This window comes from Varanus komodoensis, unplaced genomic scaffold (genome assembly GCF_004798865.1).
Source record: "Varanus komodoensis strain SLA01 unplaced genomic scaffold, ASM479886v1 scaffold9, whole genome shotgun sequence".
Lineage (NCBI taxonomy): Eukaryota > Metazoa > Chordata > Lepidosauria > Squamata > Varanidae > Varanus > Varanus komodoensis.
The window spans coordinates 2,728,424-2,752,167 of record NW_025336598.1 but is presented as its reverse complement, the minus strand read 5'-3'; the positions used below and the strand labels follow the sequence as shown (position 1 = coordinate 2,752,167).

The following is a 23,744-nucleotide window of genomic DNA, read 5'->3' as shown; positions in this document are numbered from 1 at the left end:
TCCTAAACCCTGTGGAACATGTGTTATCCAATAATGCATTACTGAATCACATTGTAAAAGAGAATCTATTACTTGAGACTAGTGCTTAACAACATGGAACTGGAACTGAGGCAATCTGGTTTTTAGTCCCTGCTCAGTCATGGAGCCAACTGAGTGACTTTGTGCCAGTCACAGGCTCTCAGTCCAGAATCTACCTCACAGTTTTGTTGTTGTGCAGATAACACTGAGAGCAGGAGGAAAAGAACAATGTAATCTGCTTTGAATTTATTGTAATTAAAAAGGTGGGATGGAAATCAAATAAGTGGAGTTGGACCAGTGGTGCTGGAACAGAAATGGTGCATCCTACTGCAAGACCTTATACATGCCCCTCTAGTATTTTAGGTATCAGGGCCACCAACGAAGGGGACTTCCACTCCTGCCGCAATGAGCCCATAAAGATTGCCAGAAAGGGTATGGCAACCAGCCCCATGACCTCTGTATAAATGGCCTCGAACACTGAGTCCTTTTCCTTCCTGGGTTCCTGCTGTGGATTCAACTGAAGGCTGAGGGTCATCCATAGGACCTGGTTAGAGAAAAGGCCTAGGCCTTCCAAAGGCAAGAGTGGATCTTGTAAGGCTATGAAAGTATGCAGGGACAGTTCCAATGGCTGGTCCTGTGAGACAGACTCCGGTTCTGATGAGTAGCCACCAGAGTTTGAGGGAGGAGATCAAGGCTGGAATTTCAAGGGGTCCAGGGCTGGTAATAAGAACTATGGCAGTTGTATTTTTAGCAGTGGTGTGTACTGGGCTTGGGTGCCCTGTGCAAACCTGCATACAAGAGCTTGTTCAGAGTGAGCTGGGCTTTGGTATGGTATCCCATGGTATCAAGAGTCATACAATGCTCTGCACTCTTGGTAGAAGTCTCAGAATCATATTCCCTCCCATGTGTGTGTTTCATATGTTTGACGTTATCTGAATGACCCAGTGTTGGAGACACACCACCATTGGTGGTGGCCAATTAGCTCTTTGGTTGCAATTCGAAAGTGATGAGTGGGACCAGTATCTATAGTGGTTGAGACCAGTGAGCCAGGGTCTCCCTTGGGTCAATTATGGCAATGAAACATGCCTTGGCCCCAAGAGGATGAACAGTGCATGCTTCTGAATCACTGGTGAGGGTTCCCTTATCTCACTTTTAGGGAAGGGACTAGTAAATAGCAAGAGAAAGGAGAGATAACTAGCGGGACCGCTAAATAATGTGGAGGGGGATCCAGTGACTGATATGAGGGAAAAGGCACAGAAGCTAAATGACTTTTTTTGCCTCTGCATTCTCCCCAAAGCAGGACGGGGGACATCCACATGGGAGATTAGATGAGGCTGGGGACTTAGAGTCACCCCCCTAAAAGTCAAGGGGCTCCTCAGAACATTGGACATTACAAAGGCACCAGGCCCTGATGGGTTACACCCGAGAGTACTTAGAGAGTTGGCAGGAGTTCTCTCACGTGCACTGGCCTCCATTTTTGAGGCCTCATGGAGAACAGGTGAAGTTCCAGAGGACTGGAGGATGGCGTCAGTGGTCCCAATTTTCAAAAAGGGTAGTAGAAGGGACATGGAGAAATACAGACCAGTTAGCCTTACGTCCATTGTAGGAAAAACAATGGAAAAGCTCATGATAGCAAGAGATCTAGTGAAGGGAGGAGAAGGGAGGCTGGCAGCCGCACAACATGGCTTCCACAATAACAGGTCCTGCCAGATGAACCTTGTGGAATTCTACAACAAGGTTTCGAGGTGGCTGGATGGAGGGGATGCAGTGGATGTGGTTTACCTGGATTTCAGCAAGGCCTTTGACAAAGTGCCCCATGATATCCTGGTTGAGAAACTGAGGAATTCTGGGATAGACCAAGGCACTGTCCGGTAGATTAGGGCATGGTTGACTGACTGAAAGCAGAGGGTTACCATTAGTGGGAAATCTTCAGGATGGCAGCCAGTGACAAGCGGGGTCCCCCAGGGTTCCGTCCTGCGGCCAGTCCTGTTTAATCTTTTCATCAATGCCATGGAAAAAGGGGTGAACAGTCTGGGGATTGAATTCACAGACTATACTAAAACTGGGGAAGTGGCCACAACTGAAGAGCAGATATACTCCAGATCCAAAAGGATCTGGACAGATTATGGAAGTGGGCAGGAGACAACAGGATGGTGTTCAATGTGGATAAGTGCAAGGTCTTGTTCTTGGCGCATAAGAATGGGTGTCATAAGTACAGGTTAGGGGACAAGTGACTGGAGAGCAGCACTTGTGAAAGGGACCTTGGGGTGCTGGTTGACTGCAGGCTAAACATGAGTCAGCAGTGTGATGTGGTGGTCAAGAGGGCAAACGCCACCCTTGGTGGCATAGCCAGAAGTGTGGTTTCTAGATCCTGGAGGAGACTCAGAGGAGATATGTTGGTGACGTACAGGTATGTGAGGGGATGTCACATGGAGATGGGTAGAGACCTGTTCTCCCCTGCAGAGGAAGGCAGGACACGCTCCAATGGAGCAAAGCTCAGGGAGATAAGGTTCCATTTGGATGCCAGGAAGCACTTCCTGACAGTCAGGACCCCGAGGGTGTGGAATGGGCTTCCATGAGAGGTCGTTGAGGCCCCATTGGTACGGGTGTTCAAGGATAGGCTGGACATGCACATGGTGGGCATGTTGTGAGCAGAGCCGGCTGGTGCCAGAGGTCAGACTAGATGGTCTGGGAGGCCCCTTCTGACTCGCTCTGTTTCTATGTTTTATTAATACTTGCCAGGGCTCTGATCCAGGTATTACTACCACTCTATACCATTCTGGTGCACCCGCAACTGGAGTACTGTGTTCCATTTTAGGCCCCTTCATCCAACTTCTCCCTCTTCCTCTCCCTAAGAATATACCTGTTCCACGTTCTACTTGCTTCTCCTTCCTTGTTTTTTTCTCATTATCTTCTGCTCTCCTGCCTCACAGTAGTACCCAGAGCTCTGTTTAGGAATTACTCTAGATGCCTCTGATTTTTGCAAACTGCCTCTGACTGATGGTCACCTCCCTTGCCTCTTTAGATTGAGGGAGAGTCCTGTGGTGGAGGCTTGCTATCATTGCTAAGCCTTCACCAAACAGGAGAGAGAACACCAGGCAAAACCACCTGAAGGCCAAACCGTTTTTCGAAAAGAGGCTTAGTGAGCACCTCAAGGACAACAGAAAGGCTTCATGTCGGTACTACCGACTGGATTAGTGGTTGGTGATTTTGTAAATCTCTCAAGAAGCAACAGATAAGGAAATGAGAGAATACCGCGGAACCCGAGATGCAGCAACAATGATGTAAGATTGCTGCAATGTACACCTTCATGGAGAAGGGTTTAAGTCTGTCCTGGTGTAATGAGAGAAGAAATTGTAAAATGTTCTCAGTAGTAGCAGACTGGGAAGCAAAGTTATTATCTACAGCAAATGAGATAAAGCATTTCCATTTAATATTATATTATTGGCACATAGCCGGTCTCAGTGCAGATTGGAGAATGAACTGTATGTCAGGGTGAAGATCGGTCGGATTTGACAAAGGTGTCGGTACTGATAGCAATGCTTTATCAGGAAGCCGAAATATAGCATAGAGCAACATCAGAGAGGTTGTGTCGAATCCGACGAAGTTGTCGGTACCAATGGGGAAAGAAAAGTCAATGAACGAACACGACCGTGAGGTTGAAGAGTGTAGATCCGGATGTTGAATGGTGCCATGTTGTTGAGTAAGCAGATGTGGAACCCGAGGAAGGTGAAGAAAGTTGCTGTTGGAAAGTCAAAGTGGGGAACCACGACTGTTGAGGCTACCAGGGAGTTATGAGAATCCTATGAGCATCATCTTGGCTGATTTTGGCTAGTGTCCTTGTTTTCAATGGTATCAGTGGAAAGGCGAAAAAGAATCTGTTTGTCCAAGGAATCATTAGTGCATCCCTGATTGAATTCAGGCCGATGCCCACTCAGGAGCGATACACTGTGAAGACAGTTGTGATTCGCAAACAAGTCTATGTTGGGTAGTTCCCAGAGGAGAAAAAGATGTTGGCAAACTTGACGGTCTAATTTCCACTCGTGAATCATTGACATGTGTCTGCTGAGGGAGTCAGATTCTTCATTGTCAGTTCCTGCGAAATGAACACCTCGGGGAGTGATCTCACAGGCAATGCACCAGTCCCACAGGTAGAAAGCAAGATGAGCTAAGGGGGCTGACCTCATACCACCTTGCTCACTTATATAGAACACTGTCACAATATTGTCCGATGCAATCTCCACAGAGTGGTCCTGAAGGATATTCTTGAAGGAACGAAGGGCTTTGAAAACTGCCAGTAGTTCCAGATAGTTGATGTGTCTGGTGGTCTCGTGGCTTTGCCAGGTACCCTGTGTCTGGAAGGCTGAGCAGTGGGCTCCGCAACCCGTCAGGGAAGCATCGGTACAGAGAGTCAGGGTTGACTGTGGTGGATGGAATGAAACTCCAGAAGAGAGGTTAGTATCTATTGTCCACCAACACAGAGTGTGAAGAACCAAAAGACATGGCTGAAGTAGAAGATGCTGTCAATTGCGTTGTGGATGGAAAGTGCGGTTGAACCAAAGTTGTAAGGGTCTCATCCACAGTCTGGCTTTCAGTACTACCGAAACCATAGATGCCATATGTCCAAGGAACTTCTGTATCAAAAATGCTGAAATAGTCAGTTGGACACTGATCCACTGGATTGGCGCAAGAAGTCTATCATTTCAGTCACGAGGAAGAAAGGCTCGGGTGCATAGCCAGTCGAGACGAGCTCCAATGAAATGGATGATTGGAGAAGGAACAAGGCATTCTTTTTCAACATTAATGCATAGTCCGGGTCAGTCAAGGAGGGAGCAAGTTGTATCGATGGAGGCCAGAAGGCCCTCCTTTAAAGAGGAGACAATAAGCCAGTCATCATGGTAAGGGTAAATATGAATACTCTGAAGCCTAAGATGGGTGCATACAGGAGTCATACACTTGGTGAAAAATCTCGGAGCAGTAGTGAGATCAAAAGGGAGTACATTATATTCAAATACGTCAGTACCGACAGTGAACTGGAGGATACCTGTGAGCGGGATGGATGCTTATGTGGAAATAAGTGTCCTTTACGTCTAAGGATGCAAACCAATCCTCTTTCCTGAGCAAGGGAAGGATATTGTGGAGTGTGGTCATTCAGAATTTTTTTATTTTGATGTATTTGTTAATGCCACATAAGTCAAGTATCAGACGTAGACCACCATCCATTTTCAGTACCGTAAAGTACCTGGAGTAAAAACCGTGCAGTCCTTCGGAGCGGTGCAGTTTTCAAATCACTCCTTTACGAATAACTGGGAAACTTCATCTCGAAGGAACAGAGAGTATCGCGATGAGTATATTGGATCGGTCCAGGAGGAGGCACAGTGTCAAACAAGATTTTGTATCCATGCTGTATGACAGAAAGTACCCCTTTATCAGATGTGATGGACTCCCACATGGGGAGTCGGCTTGCAGCCAATCCCCAAAAGGAAGAGGGGAAGGAGGGTTGGAGGATCAAGAAGTTTGCACGTCCTGTCAACACTGGCGTTTGTCAGTGTCGGGACAGCGACGAACCTGTTGGTATCACAGTGTGTTCTGTCTCCAGTTCCTTTGCTGATGCTGTTGGAATTGTTGGCGTCCAGCATACTGTGGGTAAGGTTGGTACAGGTACTAAGAGCAAGGCCATGGCCACTTACAACAATGTTGAGATGGTGTCTCCGTACGGTGAGCTGTAAGATGAGCTTTCTGAATATTCTCCAGCTTGTTGTCCGTTTTTGGGTGGAAGAGCTTGGCGCTGTCATAGAGTATGTTTTCCATGTGCTGCTTGGTCTATTTGGGGTAGGTTATCTGATCGTAACGAGGCATGGTGATAAAGGGTGACAGCACCGACAAGAGCCCTAGAATCACAATTGATATGATGTCTCACCGTACTGAGTTGTTAGATGGAAAGCTGCATAGCCTCATGGGTGAACATGTGCGCAAGATCCCTATGCTGGTCTGGGAGATTAGCGGTGAGGGACTCGAGCTTCTGCATGAGGAAGTATTGGTACCTTGCCATGGTGGCTTCCTAATTGGAGATATGAAGCCTGAGTCTTATAGCAGCATAGACGAGACTTCATGTCGATCTTTCTGCCTTCCTTGTCTTTTGGCGTTGAGTGCTCTTTATTTTCTTGACCCTGGGAGGACTCAATGACAATTGAGTTTGGCTTGGGATGCTTGAGAAGGAACAGGATGTCTTGTTCCCAAACCTTATACATGGATTCCAATATCCAGGTATGGGCGACTGGGGAGCTGCCATGTATCCATCATCGCTTGCCTCAGAGTTGGCAGAGCAATGGAGGATGAGTCCACCCTTCTGATGATATCGTATGTGCTATCTTGGTTGGAATTGATGTGATGCTGAACATCAATCTCCAAAGACTTCATCATCCTCAATTCTCCGAAGTTGCTGTGGGGATCTCCAAGAGAACCAGGACCTTGTGTGGAGATAATGGCATCTGTTACGTCAACGCTTGTTCGGAGTCATCCAAGTCAGAATCAGAGTGGTGCAGAGGACTTGAGGATGACCCAGCAAAAGAAGGTGGGGGTCAGGAAAGAGCATCTGCAGAAGTCGACGGGCCATCCCTTAACACCAAATGAGGGATGGAATGATGAGGACGGATTGAAGACCTCGGGGTAGTAACCATAGGGAGGATAGTAGTCCCATGGATAGGACTGAGACAGATCAAATTCCCCGTACAGTAGAGTAACCCAGTATTTTGAAGGCTGAACTGGGGCCTGTTGTTTTTGGAGGGAAGCTGGGCATTGAGGAGCCCTCGGAGACCCCTCTGGAGATGTAAGCATTGGTGTCGGGGTACGGACAGGTGGCAGGTCAGTATGAGACCAAGGCAGAGACTCCTGGAATTTACAGTCTGATACCAATCCTCTAGCAAAAGGGTTGGAACGATCAGGATTGGACAGAGCCAAGATGACGATCCACAGTGGAGGCCCCAGTGGAGTCACTTGCATGACTGATTGAATGGTAAGATTCATTCCACATGAGGCACCTCGGAATGTTTCTTGTGTCTATGTTCCACCTTGTCGGGCTTGTCCTTAGGTTTTTTTGACTCAGAGAACTTGTCGGACTCAACATGTTTCCTCTTCTTCTGCTTTCAGTGAGAAGAATGAGAGGAGCATTTCGCCTCCTTGGAAGTCACACCACCGTCAGATGGACGAGGAGGAGAGGCCTTGGATGGACCTGCTGCAGTGGTCTCCACTGAGACCTTCTTCATGGAGACTAAAGCCTGGTCACAAAGCATTTTCCACAGATGTGTTTTCCTGGTTCTTGTGGGCTCACCAGGAGGTTGGCGCCTGCATATATGCAGTAGTCACTTAGAAGGAAGAAAAAGAATCTCCTGTCCCCAACCACTGACACCAAGTGGGGCTGGTGGGTGGGTTGTGTGAATGCACAGATGGCCACTCGAAGAACAAAAGTTACAGGTAAGCAACCTGCCTTTCTTCGTTGTGGTCTCTGTGTATCACACATTATGGGTGACTAGCAAGCTTACCAACTGGAGGCGGGACAGTGTCGTCAGTGGAGAATCGAGGAGAGGACAGCACAACCAAAGAAGCAGCCCTATCTGGCACACACGTCAAGTCTATAATGCCTGGTAAATGTGCAGGGAATCGTCCATGTCACTGCCTTGCAGATGTCAGGCAGTGGGATGCCAGCAGAAAAAGCCAAGGATGCAGCCACAGCTCTGGTGGAATAGCCCTTCGGTACAACTGGGAGGTCCAGCTTCGACAATTGATATGTCAGTTCAATGGTTTGGACAACCTACCTGGAGAGTCTTTGGGAGGAGATAGCAGAACCCTTGTCCAGTTCTGAATACTTAAAGAAGAGGCGTTTGGTCTTTCTGAAGTTCTCTGTACAGGACCGATAGAAAGCCAGACATCAAGAGAAAGCCAGGCATCAAGAGATTGGAAAGATTTTTCTATCCGTGTCGAGGGCGCAGGAAAGAAGAGTGGTAGGATAATGTACTGATTAACATGAAAAGGTGTAGCGACTTTAGGAAAGAATGCAGGGTCAGTGTTTACAACTACCTTTTCCTTATGAAAGTTGAGGTAAGGCGGGTCAACACAAAGAATGCAAAGTTCACTCGCTCTTCTAGCCGAGATGATGGCAACAAGAAAAGCGGTTTTCCAGGACAGCAGATGTAATTCAGTTGTCGCCAAAGGTTCAAACGGGGTTCTGGTAAGAGCTTGCAATACAACAGATAGGCTCCATGTTGGTACCGCAGGGTGAACTGGAGGTTGGAGATTCTGTGGTCCCTTCAGAAAACGATGAATGAGAACATGTGAGAAGACGGAGGAGCCGGATACTGGACCACAAAAATGCCGCGATGTACACCTTAATAGAAGTGGGCTTAAGTCCATGCTGATGTAAGGAGAGTAGGAAAAGTAAAATATTGTCAGTTGAGGCCAAATGAAGAGGGAAGTGGTTGGTCGCCGCAAAGGTGGTGAAACGTTTCCATTTAGCTTCATACGATCGGTGGCTGGCTGGTCGTAGAGCAGATTGGAGGATGAAATCAATGTCTGACTGGAGAGGATTCGGGTTTGAAACGGGTTGTGGAGGCTCTGTCGGTACCAATAGTTGCTCCAGTACCAACAGACGTGCCAGAGTCATCAGGATTGATGAGTTTTTCAGGACCGAAGTCGAGGAACAAGGAATAGTTATTGGAGAAGCCATGTGGTGAGACAGAGAGTTAAGGCTGGGATGGCGAATTGCCCGTTCTCCTGGGTGATCAGGTGAGGGACTCATGGTAGACGGAAGAAGGTTTGGCAGGAGAGATTGTAGATGGTCGGGAACCAGGGTTGGTGCGGCCACCATGGCGTAACAAGAATGCACTGGGCCTTGTCGTGGACAAAATTTTCAAGGGTCTTCATGATTAGCAGGATTGGAGGGAATGCGTAGAACAACATGTTTGACCAACTCACCATCAGGGAATCCCCCAGCGAGTTTGGGCCCATGCCTGCCCCGGAGCAGTACTTCCCGCACCTTGAATTGGCCGCTGTAGCAAACATGTCAATGGTCGGGGTACCCCAGCGAAGAAAAAGATGGTTGCAGATCTGCTTGTCCAGTTCCCACTCATGGGTTGAGGACATTTTCCTGCTGAGGGTATCTGCTTCCTCGTTGTCTATACCCACCAGGTGGACTGCCAGCAGGGTAATTCCCCTGGGGATACACCAGTTCCATATTCACAGGGCAAGGTGAGCCAACAGTACCGATTTTGTGCCACCCTGTTTGTTGATGTAAAAGACCGTCACAACATTGTCCAAGGCTACTTGGACTACCTGGTTTCGAAGGGTGGACTCAAAGGAGTGGAGAGCTTTGAAGACCTCAAGCAGCTCCAGGTGACTGATGTGCTTGGTCTTCTTGTAGACTTGCCAGGTGCCCTGAATGCGCAGGCTGGCACAATGAGTTCCCCATCCTGTAAGGGAGGCATCGGTATGGAGCGATCCGAGGGCTTTGGTTGGTGGAATGGGACGCCTATGGAGAGATTGTCTTTGTTCATCCACCAAGTCAAAGTCCGGCGAACAAAGGTAGGTGGCAGCAGCGGATGCCTTGGGGAGTTGCGGTGTGGATGGAAGAGGCTGTTGAACCACAGTTGTAGGGGTCGCATCCGGAGCCTGGCATTGGGAACAACTGCGATTGTTGAGGCCATGTGGCCAAGGAGCTTTTGAATGGCTAACACAGGGGTGTGGAGACCATCTTGAATATGCTGGATTGAAGAGCGAAGCTTGTCTATTCGAGCCCGTGGTGGGAACGCTCTGGCTCGGATTGAGTCGAGACATGTTCCTATAAAGTTGATGACCTGTGAGGGAGTGAGACAGGATTTCTCGGTGTTAATACAGAGTCCGAGTTCGTCTAACAGTTCACATGTGGTATCGATGGCTGAGAGCAGATGTTCTCGGGACAGGGAGACAATCAGCCAATCATCTAGGTAGGAGTATATTTGGACACCCTGTAACCGGAGGTAGGCGCAAACAGGCGCCATACATTTTGTGAAAACACACGGAGCTGTAGCTAGTCCAAAAGGAAGAATGTTATATTCAAAGATACCGGAGCCGACAGTAAAGCAAAGAAGCCACCTGTGAGATGGGTGGATGCTGATATGAAAATAGGCATCCTTTAAGTCCAGAGAGACGAACCAATCTTCTCTCCGGAGCAATGGAAGGATATTTTGAAGAGTGGTCACCTGAATTTTTTTAGTTCTAATGAACTTATTCACACCCCGTAGATCGAGTATACAGTGTATATCACCGTCCTGCTTCGGGACCATAAAATATCTTGAGTAGAAGCCGTGAAGCCCCTCTGAGTGAGAGATCTTGTGGATTGCTCCTTTACTAATTGGGAGACTTCATCTCTTAGAACCACCAATGGGGAAGTGTACCGGATTGGTCCCAGAGGGGACACGGTCTCAAACTCAATTTTATATCCGTGCTCAATGACGGAAAGCACCCACTTATCAGATGTGACAGACTCCTAAATGGGGAGTCGGCCTCGCAGCCAGTCCCCAAAGGTGAGGAGGGAGGGTGGATGGAAGGAGAGAAGATCAGCTTGCATGCCTCGTCAACGCTGCCACTTGTGATTGGGTTGACGGCGCCGACCTTGTTGGAACTGAGCGGCAGGCTGGCCTCAGTTGCGTTGCTGGCACGGCTGGTAACAGTGGTACGGTTGGATCGAAGGTAGCGAGATTGTGGCCACTTACATCGGTTTGAATTCGGGATTTCCAACTTCCAGGCGGTGGTTCAAGCATTGTAAATGTGCTTAAGCTTATAGTCCGTGCGGTCATGGAAGAGGCCGGAACCGTCGAAAGGCATGCCTTTGATGCGCCTCTTAGTCTCGTCAGGGCAGTTGCAGGAGCGTAGCCACACGTGTCGATGCAAGGCGATGGATCCGATGAGAGCTCGGGAGTCGCAATTTACATGATGGCGCACCATACTGAGCTGTTGGATGCCTAGTTGAATAGCCTTGTGGATAAAGATGTGGGCCAGGTCGCGCTGCTGGTCTGGAATAGTGGAGGTGACGGATTCCAGTCGTTGCATCAAAAAGTACTGATACCTGGTCATCGTCGCCTCATAGTTTGATATCCAGAGGCCTAGTCCCTTAGCCACATAAATGCGGTGCGCCATCAGTTCTATCTTCCGACCCTCTTTGTCTCTCAGGGATGAGTGCTCCCTGTTATCTCGACCCTGGGACAACCTGACCACAATCGAATTAGGTTTCGGGTGTTTCAGCAGAAATGGGATGTCCTGCTCCCTAACCTTGTACGTCAACTTGTATCTCCGGGATGTCGGATGCGACTGACTCAGAAACTCCCAGGTGTCTGTCACAGCCTAGCAAAGAGTTGTTATGAGCAGAATGGGAGACGGAAGATTACTGTTCCTTATGAACGATGTTGTAGAAGTGGTCATCACTGGGGGTTGCCTGGTGTTCCAGTTCAAACTCCAAAGACCATGTAAGTTGAGCCATGAGCTCTCTGAAGGTGGCGTAGGACTCTTCTGGCAACCCAGGTCCCAGGGTCAAGATGACGGCATCTGGAGATGTGGAGAGCCAGTTCGAGTCCTCAGAATCAGAATCGTAGTGGTATGGTGGACTAGATGACGAGTCGGCCAGGGACAGAGGAGGGTAGGAAGTTGCGGCTGCCGAGGTGGAGGGTGCTTCCATCCTGGAGGGACGGGATCGGCATCTGCTTTCTGGCAGCAAGGGATAGTAGCCGTATGGTGGCTGCTAGCCCAATGATGGGACCGAGGTGGCTTGAATCCACTGTACAACATCAGGACCCAGCTCCTGGCAGACTGTCGAGACGTGTTGGTGGCAACGCGGGTCAGCTGGAGGTGGCGGCCTTGGGGATGCCTCCGGCAATGATGGCATCGGAGTTGGTGATCGAGCTGGCTGATGGTTTGGTAGAGACCAGGGTGGTGAATCCTGAATTTCCCCATCGGATATTGATCCGTGGAGCATGGCCTCGGAGGGCTCCAGTGCCGTTGGAGCCGGTAACGTGATCCGCTGGGGGGATCCAGGCAGTGTGACCTGCATTACAGCCTGTGGTGTCGAGACCAAAGGTGTCTGGACCGAAGCGGCTGTTGGGACAGATGGTGCTGTCGAACCTGAGTCCCTGCGAGGCTCCTGGGTAAGCCTACGTTGCTTGCAGCCGACCTTGTCGGTCTTGTCCTTCTTAGCTTTCTTTGGGACTAATAGATCCCCTTGCCCGGTGTGTTTCCGTTTCTCCTTTAGTTTCAAAGAGGTGGAATGGGAGAAGTGGGTGGTCTTCCTGGAAGCAGCTCCCTCGGATGGTGGACGCGGGGAGGTCACCATGGGTGGGCCCGCTGGAGCAGCTTGGTGAACAACTGACAATGGCCGCATTTGTCAGTGCAAAGTCCTTCTCCTAAGCATAGGAGGCAAAGCTCGTGTGGGTCAGTCAGAGACATTTTGCCCCATACCTAGAGCACTTTTGAAAGGTCGTGCCCTGAGCCATCAGGAAGAGTGGATAGCGAAAAGCAGAATGAAGAGAAAAAGATACCAATATGGTAAAGAGTATATTTGGAGGGGGGGTGGGAGAGAAAAAAGGTTGTCTAACTAGGGAAGGTAAGGATGGTAAAAACTTGGAAAAGGATTTTCTTACGAGGGGCTGATTTGTATTCTCGGTATCGGGTTGATTTGCTATTGATGTGGGTAATTTAACTATTTCATTAGCTAATGACACTATCTAAGGGTATACATGCAAAATTTCAAATAAGTGTGATCATTAGTTCCCTAGTAATCCTCAGTGAAAGATGACCATGATGACTGACGTGACAAAGTTGCAGAAAATTGAGCACCATGCTGTGATTAAGTTCCTTCCAAAACAAGGAAAAAGTCAAAAAATCATTCACGAAGAGATGGTGGCCATTTACCAGGACTCTGCACCTTCATTATCTACTGTTCAAAAATGGTCAAGTGAATTTAAAAGGGGCAGAGAAAGCAATGAAGACGACTCTCACTCAGGCAGGCTGGTTACTGCCACTATGAAAGAAAATGTGAAAAAAAAGTGAAACTTGTTTTGGATGATGTCCGAATAAAAATCAAAATGTTAGCAGAGATGACAAACCTATCCGTTGGTACCATTATTTACTATTTTTCATGACCATCTTAACCTTTCAAAGATCTGTGCAAGATGGGTGCCGCGAATGCTCATGGTGCCTCAGAAACAAGTGCGAGTTGAGTTCTGTAGGGAGTTTTTAGAGCTCTGTGGTGAAGATCCATCGAGTATTTTCAACCGCATTGTTAAGGGAGATGAAACTTGGGTTCATCACTATGACCCTGATACTAAGCAGGAGTCCATGCAGTGGCATAAAAAAGGTGCTGACCCTCCGAAGAAATTCGAAGTCACTCCATCGGCTGGAAAAATCATGGCCACAATGTTTTGGGACTCAAAGGGAATTTTATTGATCGAGTACATGAAAAAAGGTGAAACCATAAACCCAGCATCTTACGCAACCACTCTGCGTAATTTAAGAGAAGCAATTAAAGAAAAAAGGGGGGGAAAACTGACCGCAGGTGTGTTGATTCTTCACGACAATGTGCCCGTTCACACGGTGCGTGTTTCGAAGGCTGCTGTGCGAGACTGTGGTTTCGAAGAAATAAACCACCCACCCTGTAGCCTGGACCTTGCCCCCAGAGACTACTACCTATTCCCGAATTTAAAAAGGATCTTTGTGGAAAGCGATTTTCCAACAATGAAGAGCTCAAGGAGGCAATTAACGCACATTTTCTAGACAAGGAGGAAGGGTATTTTTTACAGGGAAATGAAAAGTTAATTTCTATATGTAATAAGTATATTGAAGTTATGGGGGATTACATTGTAAAATAAAAATTATTTCAATTTATTATTCTTTTTTCTTCATTCTAATACCGAGAATACACTAAACACCCCTCGTTTAAATTTGCCTTGCACTGTGGAATTCAGAATATTGCTTTGCTTTATCTCAGTCCAGATACTTGTGCTGCGTCGGCAACAATCTTTTCTTCTTGCAAAGTGTGTGATTGTGCCAATTTTTGTTATATAAGGTGGTTGAGCTTATGCTGTCGTATCTTCTTTCTGTGACAGAACCAGAGTCCCTTGTCTTTTGTGCAGATTCATTTAGAAGACTTAGCTCTTTGTTTTTCCTTGCCAGAGTAAAAAAAGGAATATAAATGCAATGTAATAATCATAATAACTTGAAACAATGATTCCTGAGGTTTACTGTTGAGGACAACGAGGTGTACTACGTTTGCTCCATAATGAAAAAGTGTGTCCTGGATAATGTACATTCTTGACTTGCATGATTCCACCCACCCCCGTGTACTGCCATCTCTGCCATTTCCTGTGACATAATGGCCTTGTTTGTATCACATGGATTATGTAACCCCTAGGGTTTGCCTTTGTAATGAGTTAGCCATTTTGAATATTTAGCCTGTGACCACTGTGTTTTGTGTCTTGTGAACTTGGCAACGGTGGATGTTTGGCTTGGTCCTCAAAGGTTCCAGAACTTATGGGCAGTTTTTAAGGTCTACATGACACAATATGCATGGCCAGGTATGAACAGGTAAACTGGCACTCTTGATTGGACACTTACTGTTCCCAACACACCATAATATCATTTGTATATCAGTAGTCAAGTGTTCACATTGACAGCTTTTTTCTAAGAAGACATGGTTGCCTAATTACTCAAATGCATGACTGTTACAGAAAATCCATTTCCTTAGTGAAGGACTGCAACCTATCCTGCTTTCCTATCTTCTAATCATCCCTGGAACGATAGCTAATGGTCTAGCTCGGCCTTCCCCAGCCTACTGTTCTTCAGAGACATTTGTGCCACAACTCCCAGAATTCCCATCCAAGGGCATTCTGCCCTTTATAGCACCACAGGGGAGGGGTGCGAAGTTCCTGCCAAAATCCATTAAAGCTTTTGCATTCTACCCGGCTACAGGCACTGCGCAGGCACAGCACCCATAATGTGTGATGCACAGAGACCACGAATAAGAACAAGAGAGGTATTACTACCACTCTATACGACTCTGGTACGCCCGCAACTGGAGTACTGTGCTCAGTTTTGGGCCCCTCATTACAGACAGGTTAGAGTGAGTGCAGCGTAGGGCCACAAGGTTGGTGGCTGGTTTGCAGGGGATGCCGTATGAGGCGAGACTGAGGGAACTGGGTCTCTTCAGCCTGGAGAAGAGGAGACTCAGAGGGGATATGTTGGCGACATACAGGTATGTGAGGGGATGTCACATGGAGATGGGTAGAGACCTGTTCTCCCCTGCAAAGAAGGGCAGGACGCATTCCAATGGAGCCAAGCTCAGGAAACCAAGATTCCATTTAGATGCTAGGAAGTACGTACTTCCTGACAGTTAGAACCCCGAGGGTATGGAATGGGCTTCCACGAGAGGTGACTAAGGCCCCATCGGTGAGGGTGTTCAAAGCTAGGCTGGACATGCACATGGTGGGCATGTCATAAGCGAAGCCAGTTGGAGTTGGGGGTCAGACTAGATGGCCCGAGAGGCCCCTTCTAACTCGTTCTGTTTCTATTTTTCTATGTTTCTATGTTTATCCTCAATATTATTTGCTTTAATGATGGAAATACTGGCAAATGCAATTAGAAATGACACACAAATAGAAGGAATTGGATTACGTCAGAAAATTAAAATTAATCAGTTCACAGATGACACATTGCTAACATTTCAAGGCCCAATAAATACTATAGAGAGAATATAGTTAGATTTAAAAGAATTTGGGAAATACAGTGGATTGCATGTTAATTGGGAAAAATCTGAACTGATGGTATATAATCATAATGCTGAAGAAGTGGATATATTAAAAGAAAAATATAAATTAAAATAGTAGACAACATTAGATATTTAGGAATCTATATTCCAAAAGATAGTCAATAATTAAAGAAGAAAAATTAGCAAAAGTTAAAGGACACAAAAGATAAAATAGGAAATAGGAAAAGGTAAAATTATCATGGTTTGGAAGAATAGCAGTAACAAAAATGAAAATTCTGCCCAAGATTAATTTTTTTGTTTTGGATGATCCCAGTCAGACTTTATGATCATGAAGTAAAGGAAATACAGAAATTATTGGAGGTTTATTGTAATGGAGGGAAGAGAGCAAGCATAAGTAAAGTATTATGGTACACATCACCAAAAAAAGGGGGCTGGATAGTTCCAGATATTATAGCCCAAAATAAAGAATGAATGTGGAGTGAATTAAAAGAATTAAGGGAAATAGGTGATCATTTAGAGACTTATTGTTTTAAAAAGGATTTTATTAAAAAGATTGAGAATTCAAAATCTCTTTTTTAAAAAATATGATAGGAAGTATGGGAAAAATGGAGACAACAGTTAATCCTGGGAACTTCTCTGGTAACACCACTGGTTGAAATGGAGAAATTCCCAAAAACAGAATTAAAGGACTGGATTAATAAATTAAAAAATAACCATATATATAAATGGGAAGCCTGGAAAAATAAGATAAAAATATAATACAATTAAGAATTATATTGCCAGAAGTTAAATTAAATTGGTGAAATCTAATTCAATTAGAAAAATGGATAAAGATGGAGGATCAATTTAAAGAGGAAGAAAGACAATTAACAAAATTTGAAATGATTATAAAATAATGTGAGACTGAGGAAGAATATACCCCGAGGCTTCGGCGAATGGGGCGGCATAGAAGTCTCCTAAATAAATAAATAAATAGTAAGTAAGTAAGTAAAAGAAGAATTGCCAAAATTTACAGATATTAATGGAGTTAGGGGATCAGACAAAAAGTTTAAAATCAATTTGGGAAATGGATGTGGGTGAAATAAAAGACAAGGACTGGAAGAATATTTGGAATAGAAGAGTATATAAGAATAGGTCAGTTAGAATTAAAGAGCATGGATACAAGGTGATATGGGGGTAGTATTTAACACCAGTTAAGTTAAATCAAATTGATGATAAATAATGTATGTTGGAGATGTGGTAAAGAGATTGGAACTTATAAACATATGTGGTAGGATTGTGAAAATATACAAAAGATTTGGATTATGGTGTTTAAGGAATTTAGAGAAATTTTAGATATAGATTTAGAAATGTCACTGAGAATGGTGTTATTACTGTTGATAGAAAAACAAGATATAAATGAAGCTAAGAAAGAATTGATTGTAAGTATGATGATGGCAGTTAGCTTAGTGATAAATATTGGAAGCAGAATTGGATTTTGCAAAGGCATGAATGGTATAATGATACATGGAATATGGTAATTAATGAAAATCTGACGACAGAAATAAAAATTTAAAAAAGGGTTAGTGAAAGCAACACTACATTTACATTTCATTAAATATAATGAAATCTGGGAAGATTTTTTAAAAGCAGTACTGATAGGAGGCAAAGGCTGTAAACCCAAAGAATATTATATGAATTTCTGGAGGGGATATGAATATAAAGTATATATTATTAATTGTTAAAATAAGTGAAGTGGAGGTAGTATTGGTCTCCGGGGTGGTGGGGGCACTTTATTATTAACTTTAAATTATTGTGTTCTTGTTATGTTATCATTGTTGTGAAGTACTGCATTTATGGGGGGGGGGGGTTTCTGTCAAAAAAAATAAAAAGGGGGGGTTTAAAAAACCCCCAAAGGGGTTTGAGATTATGGTATTGCTCATTCTAGCAAAACAGAATATAAAGCATTTGCAGAAATGAATGCCAAATCAGGATCTCAAAGACATTTTCAAATTTCAAAATAATTTGACCAACTCTAAGATTACAATACAGTGAGTTTGGAATATCTGCTTCATCTCTATTTTTCCTTAATACTGACACAAACCCTGTCTCTCTTCAAAACCAAATTACTGAACAATCTGTTGCAAGTGGTCAACTGCTTTGACCTATCAATTTTCTCTTTTGAAAACATTTTTATGGAATGTGAAGAACACAAAGCAGTAAATGTGAAGTCTGTTCAAACTTGAATGTTCTTCAGCATTTCACTATTCCCAACATGTTTCTGATATAGGAGGGAGAAATCTAATGGTTGGCTATGTTCCTCAAACTCTTGATACCAAAGGGACTGGGATGTTTGAAAAATAAAACTATTAATATATAGTTTTTACTGGCAATCACTGTTGATTGGTGTTACAATCACTTGGTCAACTGAGACAGGTGCAAAGGATCACAAAAGGCAAAGGGCTGGGTAGTGTTTTCTGACCCATTAAGCCGCACCAGAAAGCATTTCTTTGATCAGCACAGCATGCAAAATCCACCTCTTCACACAAGCACCCTTATGCTTTTAAGATTATGAGTGTAAACTGGAAGTGCCATATAAAAGAAGTTACTTGAATCCACATTTGCCTGCTCTAGCAACAATTTCCATTGCACAGAGAAATACATGTCTTTATGAACATTTCTGAAAAACTGTGGTAGCAAATGAACAGTCAGACAAAATGATGATGCTATCCTCGTAGCCACACAGAAAAGCAGTTTCATGAGCAGTATGTATGCTTCTGTTTACACACTATAAACAGAAGCATATGTGTGTGTGTGTATAATCCATTTCATAAATGCCTGCTATGAAGCCAGAAGGAATACATTATTTAGGAGTAACATGCCCAGCAAGTTCTTATTTCATGGAAAAACTATCCACCCCAAGGCAACCACAGCTTTTTAAAAAGAAAAAGAAATACCATAATTGCCAACTGGAGCAGGTCTTGAAAAGTTGGGGGCAGACATTTTTCAAGCAATCACAAAGCAAAACAAACTGGAAATATCATCAACAAAGCCCAAGACAGAAATGAGAATAAGGATTAAGCACTCACCATGCTCTTTAAAAGGAAAAAAATGGCCTATTCTAAAATAAAACAGAGATATTAAATAAGATAGAGGAGAAAGTTAAACAAAGATGCTTGTCTTTCCTCTTATTTGTATATTCAAGCCAGCTACTGCTGATACTATCTATGCCTCCTCCATTTTAGGTGAAAGGGCAATGGGTGAAAAGGAAAAATTGAACTTTTATGATTGGATGCTGTCATGACTCATTTCTTTAGAAAGGATCAGGGTCAGAATGGAATATTAAACCTTTGCTTTTAAACTACAAATACTAAACCTTTGATTTTAAAAACCATAACCATTTCCAATTTCAGAGAAGCAAATCTTCCACTAAGGAAATAATTTTGTTTACTGATCCTATGCATGTTTGTGTGCAACTTACCAAATGATAATGATGATGCTGCACCAGGAATCCCTTCTTAGTAGTAGTCTAAGCAGCATACTAACAACAGTTAGCATGAATGCCAAGCAAGAAACAGATAATCAATTATGTAATTGAAGTGGGGGGAAATGGGGAGTTTGCAAAAGGGTCATTGGCATACCTGCATACTTGACTAGCACCACAACCAAGCAGGAGATAATATGTACAAAAAAATTGTGTTTTCCTAATCAATGTAAAGAGCTACATGCAGGCATTCTCCTGGCAACTATGGGATGGCCTAATTAATCCCGCCTCTCATCTTCCTTTCTTCATGGTTATTTAGGGCAATTTCTCAAATTCCCCAATGTATCAATAGGTCCAAAATGGTTGGGAATAACTACATTAGAGGGATTTTAAAATTAGGAAATAAAGTTGCAGGCTTCCAATTCAGCACAGAATTATTAAAAGGAGCATTCTCATAAGAACTATACTCCCCTCCCCATGTATGTTTTCTTGATCATTAATACACAATCAGCTAGTTCATACATTACATGTTTAGGTGTGCAGCATAGGTAGTGTGGAATGTCCACACTGATGTACAAATAAATGCCAGAGAGAAGGGAGAACAAGCAGATTGGAACTCTGCCTTCCTGCCTCACCCTTCATCTTTATAGGTTCATAGTACAGTAGTCCGGTCCTGATCCACAAAGTCATTTGTATACTAAAGGAAAGTCTGTACAAGACATAAAAGAACACTGAAACATTTGAATTATGAACATTTTAAACAGTTTGCATACATGTTTCACAGAGGGATCAGATTGGCTGAAACTCTGTTGAGCTCAGCTTCTTTTTTAAACACAGATTTGCCTCTCCTTGTGTGACATGTTTATCTTTTAGGAGTTTATAGTAAGTGGACTTCTGAAGAAATTACTACAAATGCTTAGGAGGCATTTTGGTATCAGACTAGGGTAAAAAATAGCAGTGCAAGATCCAGTTATTTCAGTGACAAATCAAACAATTTTCACATGTACTGAAAAGTTAGTAGACAATGGCTGACGCTATTCCAAGAAGCAATGAAGCTTTTCCAAAATTCACCACTAGTAGGAGGTAGCGTATTTCTTGTCTTTATCAGACAGGAGAGTGAAGCAAGAACTGAAAGCAATAGAAGAAAGCAAGAACTAAAGCAAAAGCATATGCTAAAAATAAGTAACCAGTTGGAAGTTGTAGTTTGCTTTTAATATGCAAACATTCAGAGCATGCATATAAATGGTGCACCAGTGGGCATTTTGAACCTGGCCTATCTATGTCTTAAAATAAGTTGTATAAAAAACCAGCTCAGTCAAAGGAGAAACCCCCATCCTATCCCATATTCTCCTTAAATAAGGGAATAAATAAATATATAAAGACAATTTAACAAAGCAGATCATGCATTTTTAACCTCGTGGCTCAGCAGGGGGAAAAACAAGTCAATGAGAAATCTTCCCCACTGGTATGCACAATAGCAGACATCCAATTCAATAGACGTTTATCAGCAGTGAAACCTGATTTAGATAAATGAGGAAGCTGTTGAGCCACAGCCTTCCTCTGCCTGCTGCAGGCTGTCAGATAAAATGGGAACAAAAGCTCCCTGCTGAACCCCCCACCAGTCTCCATTAGCCCCTGCTGATGCTTTATTATCTGGGGGCTACTCAGGCATTGCAGCATGAATCAGTAAGCTGAAAGAAAAAGGAAAAGGGGGAAAATACACGTATGAGGCACGAGGGAAAATCAAGACAAAATCTGGCATTGAAAGAGGCATCTTCCTTTTTTGGTAATGTAGCAAGCTTATTATCTAACATTGCACGCAAGAAACAAAAGGGTGATTCTTTCTTAAGCAGCTTTGGAAGCCTTTATGATTTCATTTCATTCTATATAGTTCACAAAGCTCCAAAAACTATTTTATATATTATAAGCACAGTTATATAAAACACTATTGTCATCAGGCACAAATATAAATATGCATCCTGAGGATGAACAGATATTACCTTTTGGCTATAAAAGGTAAAGGTTTCCCCATGGCATTAAAGTCCAGTCATGTCTGACTCTTGGGGGTGGTGCTCTTCTCCGTTTCCTAGTCGAGGGAGCCAGCGTTTGTCCACAGACAGTTTCCGTGGTCATGTGGCCAGCCTGGCTAAACACCGAGGTGCACAGAACGCTGTTACCTTCTCACAGAAGTAATACCTATTTATCTACTTGCATTTATATGCTTTCAAACTGCGAGGTTGGCAGGAGCTGGGACAAAGTACAGGAGCTCACCCCATCCTGTCTGCAGATTTGAACAGTCGACCTTTCAATCAACCAGGCCAGCAGCTCAGCAGTTTAAACCATTGCGCCACTCACATGTCCCCTTTTGGCTATAGGAAGGTATAAATAAATAAATAAATAAATACTAATTTTAAACATCTTTTCTAGGTTATATAACAGTGCACCATTTAAGGCATCAACTCCCACTTCCCTCACTATCTGAAGACAACTATGTTGTCAGCTGTGGGAACTGTAAATTTGTATCTTTTAAAATGTGAATGAAGGCCTGTTCTTTCTAGAAGGAAGTGATGGAGGAAGAAGGGGGTGACTAGGCGCAGCTGTGGCAGCATTGTAAAAATAGAAACAGTATTTTCTTAAATATAAATAGTATCTTTGTAAAATGTAAATTGCGCAGAGCTTGCTGTAAAATGTGATCTGTCTGTCCTAGGAGATAAGGGAAAGAATGAGGCACATACACAGATTCTTTCACAGGAACAAAGAAGATGAGCTAACAACTTTTGGAGGAACTTTAAACTGCTGATGGAAAGGCAAGAAAACCAATAAAATTGCAGTTACTAGAGTTCTACCATATACGGCACACCGGAAGATTGTACGCTCGAGAGTAGCCAACCAATGGCAAAACGAGAGTAGAGTTGAGCAGCGGGAAAATTAGGATGTATAAAATCTCTTGTAAACTGTAAAAGATCACTCTTTGTTTCTCAGACTACTGAGACATTGAGTCAGTCTTTGCAAACGCTTTTTGTATGGAATAAATGGCTTGTATCTACCTGAATCCTGTCTAATGGAGTTTTAAATCTCACATCAGCTATGAATGCATCTATGACATCATTGTGACATACACTTTAGTCAAATAAAACAGAAGGTTTTTGTTTTTTTTAATCTAGAATGGGTGCTGAAAATTGCATGAGAAAAATCAGGCATTTTCATGATGTCAGAGAGGTTGCTAATCCTAGTAAATCTTTTTATTTGCTCCTTTAATTGTGATTCTGGTATCATTTAAATCCCTAGAACAGCCACATGCATTCTTAATGTTGTAAAACGGGTGGGCTGAAAAGAAATCTCCAGAACCTCTGAACTTCAACTCCCAGAACTGCTGCCCATCAATCATGCCTGACAGTGACTTCTGAGAGTTCAAGTCCTAAATATCGGGACAATTTTCTGCCCATCCCCATTTTGTAAAATGAATCAGGATTCACTTGGGTAAAATATATTCCTTTTGCAAGATAATAGTAGTACTCTGTTTCCCACTTCATCAGTGTTCTGTTCTCCATTGCATTTATTTTTTATTCTATGGTTCAGAGCTACAGAGAATAGGAACACCAGAACTAAGGTAATGACAAGTGTACATTATTATTCTAGTGACTGACTACACTTGAATTTGTGTTAACTATTCCAGTATTGCTGTGTTACCAGCATAGAGATCTTGGGAAATCACATTCTAATTGAAAATCTGCTTTAAAATATAACTCTCATTTTTTAAAAAAAAATTCTCCTCAAAAGCTTCTAACACAATAATGCTTCAGCTTAAGTACCAAAAAACTGTACTGTAAGACTCCTTACTTGCTTACTTAGCAGGCTGGCAGCTCGAACCACACTTGCAAGGAGTCTTTAAGGCTGTCATATCTTCTAAGGAGTGAGCCAATCATTGTTATCTGTAATGTCAGGGCTAACCATACAGATAGAAGAGGACCATACATGTTGCCTTGCTGGAAAGCGAGCCAACTTTGGACAAAGCAGCAATGCCAATAAGTAAATGGGGGACTAAATTAAAGCAGGAATGCAGCAAGAGCAAGCTGACCATATCATAAGTAAAAGTGCATTCGTAAGAAGAAGCCACACAAAGTAGTAAAAAATAGGGATGCTTCAAGTCCTTCTAAGCCAGGCTTGAAGAAGTATTTCAGGGTTTAATATTTTCAGGCTGCAAAATTGTTTTTTCATTCCATTAAGAACTAACATGACCACTCATTCCTATGGCAGTGGGAAGAATGCTCTGAGATCAAGGTAATTTTTCCAGAGCCTTTGGAACACCTCAGGAAATTTCTGAGTTTATCTCAGGGGAGCTTACCCATCTGTTCTAAAAAGAATTACAGGTCATTGTGAGATTTACACTAATTTCAGCTGTTAATAGAAGGACTAAGGAATAGGAAACATAATGTTCAGAACTGGAAATTTGAGATAAAAAGTGCAAAAAAGTTACAG

General features: G+C 43.7%; 1 protein-coding gene across 7 annotated transcripts in view; it reads right to left on the bottom strand.

Moving 5' to 3' along the window:
• Positions 1–23,744, bottom strand: part of LRP6 (LDL receptor related protein 6) — a 274,404-nt gene that overhangs the window by 99,961 nt on the left and 150,699 nt on the right. Inside the window, exon 1 of one of the 7 annotated variants that reach the window (XM_044418376.1) lies at positions 21,537–21,634. The exons of 5 other annotated variants lie outside the window; for them this stretch is intronic. The gene's annotated coding sequence lies outside the window, so the exon portion shown is untranslated. Of the gene's footprint in view, positions 1–21,536; positions 21,635–23,744 lie in introns of those variants that run through there. One more of the 7 variants, XM_044418375.1, reaches the window with a different exon arrangement.